At 49.7% G+C, this 4130-nt stretch overlaps 1 long non-coding RNA gene across 1 annotated transcript; it reads right to left on the reverse strand.

Annotated features, from left to right (window-relative positions):
* Positions 1-277: 277 nt before the first annotated feature.
* Positions 278-3807, reverse strand: LOC116484176 (uncharacterized). The gene is made up of 3 exons (XR_004252484.2): positions 3669-3807; positions 2483-2657; positions 278-895 (listed from the first exon to the last, which is right to left on the reverse strand). It is a non-coding gene; the product is annotated as an uncharacterized LOC116484176 (long non-coding RNA).
* Positions 3808-4130: the final 323 nt, after the last annotated feature.

The raw sequence follows: 4130 nt of genomic DNA on the forward strand, positions 1-4130 counted from the left end.
TTGGTCTTCGACCTCTGTAAGCCTCAGTTTCCTCACTTACCAATCATCTACTGCTGTATAGAGAAAGGTCCATCTCCTAGCATGCAGGGTGAGGCTAATGTGACATTTGAAAACTCCGGAGTGCTGCTGACAGTGGTTGGAGGTGAAGGAGGAGGAAACAAAAGCAATGTGAGAATAGCTTTAAAGAAAAGAAGGGTGGGCCGGGTGCGGTGGCTCACGCTTGTAATCCCAGCACTTTGGGAGGCCGAGGCGGGCGGATCACGAGGTCAGGAGATCGAGACCACGGTGAAACCCCGTCTCTATTAAAAATACAAAAAATTAGCCGGGCGTGGTGGCGGGCGCCTGTAGTCCCAGCTACTCGGAGAGGCTGAGGCAGGAGAATGGCGTGAACCCGGGAGGCGGAGCTTGCAGTGAGCCGAGATTGCGCCACTGCACTCCAGCCTGGGCGATAGAGTGAGACTCCGTCTCAAAAAAAAAAAAAAAAAAAAGAAAGGAAGGGTGAAAAGTTGAAAAGAAAGAGGCAGCGTGGAGAGATGGAGCCAACAGCAGCATGGGAGTCCCTGGCTAGGGTCAGGGCTTAGATGACGACATTGTTGGTTGGGTTCACTTGCTCTCGGAACTGCACAGGGAATTGAGTTGGTCATTAGACATGGCCTGGAGCCAGTCACTGGAAAAGGAAATCAATACCCAGACTGATTCTCACGATAGCCACCATTTGTATGATTTTAATCCATAGAATCATTCTGAAAGCTTCTTAATCTTCACCTTTCTTCTGGACAGGAGACAGCCCTGGACCGGATCATATCTTCACACTTTCTTAAGCCACAGAAAAGTTGAACCAGGTGGTGTGGTCATACTCCTCACCAGGCCTCAGCAGCACAGGAGGGAAGCGGGGCTGTGAAGGGGGAAACAACACAGGTGATGCTTGACACCGCAGGCTGCAACATTAACCATTCGGGTGTGCTTCTGGATGGTCCTCTAGACCAGTGCTCTGTGGATGGCCGCCAGTGCGGGAACTGTTTGATTGGTTCATAGTGAGATAAAGAACTTTAATCAGAGTGAAAAAAGCACTTTGTTAAAGGAAGGCTTTCCTGATGAAGGGAAGCAGTGTGTTGATCTATAATCTGGTGCAACGTGTAGGCTTTTTTTTTTTTTTTTTTTTTGAGATGGAGTCTCGCTCTGTCACCCAGGCTGGAGTGCAGTGGAGCGATCTCAGCTCACTGCAAACCCCGCTTCCTGGGTTCAAGCACTTCTCCTGCCTCAGCCTCCCGAGTAGCTGGGATCACAGGCACCTGCCCAGCTAATTTTTGTATTTTTACTAGAGACAGGATTTGTCATGTTGACCAGGCTGGTGTTGAACTCCTGACCTCAAGTGATATGCCTGCCTCAGCCTCTCAAAGTGCTGGGATTACAGGTGTGAGCCACCGCACCTGGCCGTGGCGGGAGAATGTGTGAACCGGAGGCGGAGGCGCATGATCCATTGTGCATGAACCAGCCTGGAGATAGAGACCCACAGGGTCTCATTCTGTTGCACAGGCTGGAGTGCAGTGGTGTGATCATGGCTCACTGCAGCCTGGACCTCCCAGGCTCAGGTGATCCTCCCACCTCAGCCTCCCAAGTAGCTGGGGCCACAGGTGTGCACCACCACACCCAGCTAATTTTTCTAATAATCTGTAAAGATGGGGTCTCCCTGTGTTGCCCAGGCTAGCCTCAATCTCAGGCTCAAGCAATCCTCCCGCCTCAGCCTCCCAAAGTGCTGGGATTACAGGCATGAGCCACCTTGCCCAGCCCAAGGTGCAAGCTTCTTATTGTGGGCTGGCACTTTCAGGAGTACTGCTTTAGGTAATAACCAGAAAAGAAAGTTATGAGGGAGCACATAGGAGGAGATGATATGGAAGCTCTCCTTAAGTGTGGCTGCAGAAAACGAGAAGGTATTGGTAAGGAGAAACAAACTGGATAAAGGCTTTGAAGGTACAAAATTTGAGCTTTCTTAAAACCATGTAAATCCCAAGTCAGTAGATTGGCTATGGGTTTTCTGTGACTTGCAGAAAAGAATAAGCATGAACTTTTGAGCTGGGCACAGTGGCTCACGCCTGTAATCCCAGCACTTTGGGAGGCCAAGGCAGGTGGATCACTTGAGGTCAGGAGTTTGAGACCAGCCTGGCCAACATGGTGAAACCCTGTCTCTAATAAAAATAAAAGAATTAACCAGGCATGGCGGTAGGTGCCTGTAATCCCAGCTACTTGGAAGGCTGGGGCAGGAGAATGGCTTGGATCCAGGAGGCGGAGGTTGCAGTGAGCTGAGATCGTGCCACTGCACTGCAGCCTGGGCGACAAGAGTGAGACTCTGTCTCAAAAAACAAACCAAACAAACAAAGCATGATCTTTTGAATCATACAACCTGATTCGAGTGTAGTGAACTCTGTCGTATAATGTGACCTTGGACACAACTCCACTCCAACAAGCCAGCCTGTGGTATTACCTGATTGACTGCATCAGGCCAGTTCTGAGTCTCCAGGCAGAAACCAGAGTGCTTGGGATAGACAGCTCCATTCTTGCCCTTTAATGTGCCATCCAGGAAGTTGCCCGTGTAAAACTGGACCCCGGGCTGGGTGGTGTATACTTCCAGTACCCGCCCGCTTGCAGCATGATGCACCCTGGTAAGAAACACAACCAACATGAGGCCAGGGCAGAAAAGCAGGCGGCGAGGAGCAGAAGCTGGGAGGCGGCTTTGAGACAGGAATCAGACCCAGCCACAGAGCAGGGACAAGATGTAAGGAGGAGATAAAGGTAGGAAGAGCATGATGGAAAATTCTTCCAGTCTCAAAGGCAAGGCATGAGCAGGTGGCTTTCAGGATCCTCAGTAGCAACGTCTCACTCTGATCTTGGCTTCTTTGGGGCATCACAAAACAGACTCACTCCTGCCAGCTGGGGAATAGGGAGGAAGGCAGCAGCCAGGTTGGAGAGAGGAAGGTCCTGAGAGGCTTCCTAGATCATGCCACTGCACTCCAGTCTGGGCGACAGAGCAAGACTCCGTCTCTCTCTCTCTCTCTCTCTCTCTCTCAGACACACACACACACACACACACACACACACAAAACTGTTAATTCTGCAAACATTTATTCATTATTTGCTAGTGCCAAGGATGATATTAGGTGTTGGGGTAGAGGTAGGGCTTCACAAAGATGAAATGGCAGGAGGAACTGGGATTCGGTGAGAAGGCAAGAGCGTGCACACAAGTGTCTATCGGTCAAGGCTGGAGGCGGTGAGTGGTGCAGGAGATGCCTAGCCTCCAACTGGCCATGGAGTAGGCAGGCATAAGTCACAGATCAAGAAAGCACAAAGCCTCTGGAAGTTCAATGACGTCTGAAGTGACTTCACTAGGAAGAGTTAAGGCTTCTAACAGAAAATGGGCCTTTAAGAACAGGCAGAGAGGGAGAGAGGGGGTGCCAAGCAGGGGCAATAGGGGTAATGGCAGGTAGGGGGAGGGGGATAAATTCTACAGAGCTCACCTGTGCCGTGGGAGCTTTGAGAAAATATGGGATGTGGTATTGGGTCACCTGTAGCATAGTAAATGCTATTGATATGGCCAGAGGAAAAGCTCCAAAGGAAAATAGGACTTGGTGTCATTTCTTCCTTACAGACTCAGGAAGTGAAAAGTACCTGACCTTGCACAAAAATGCTTTTCTTTAGATCCCTTCAGACAGAAATTGTGGTCAAAACCATTGAGATGGAAGTCCTGCAGGTGTTTTCCAAGCTCCACTGGCTTTCTCAGGTCGAATGCAGTTCCTTGCACTGGGGCAACTTCTCCTGATGGGAAGAGACAGAAAACAAAGGTGATAAATGCCCAAGTCTCATCTTTATATAGAGCCTCCGCAAAGACTCACTGGTTCTACTCTCTCCGCCTTCATTTTAATTTGTTAAGGAGATGGAAGCCCAGATCCCGGGAAACATGCAGAGACCCCATCTCTACCTAAATAAATAAATAAATAAACAAATAAATAAATAAATGTAAAAAATTAGTCAGGCATAGTGATGTGTCCCTGTGGTCTCAGCTACTCAGGAGGCTGAGGCAGGAGGACTGCTTGAGCCCAGGAGGTCAAGGCTACAGTGAACCATGATTGCACCAC

This window comes from Hylobates moloch, unplaced genomic scaffold, assembly GCF_009828535.3.
Source record: "Hylobates moloch isolate HMO894 unplaced genomic scaffold, HMol_V3 SCAFFOLD_15, whole genome shotgun sequence".
Taxonomy (NCBI): domain Eukaryota; kingdom Metazoa; phylum Chordata; class Mammalia; order Primates; family Hylobatidae; genus Hylobates; species Hylobates moloch.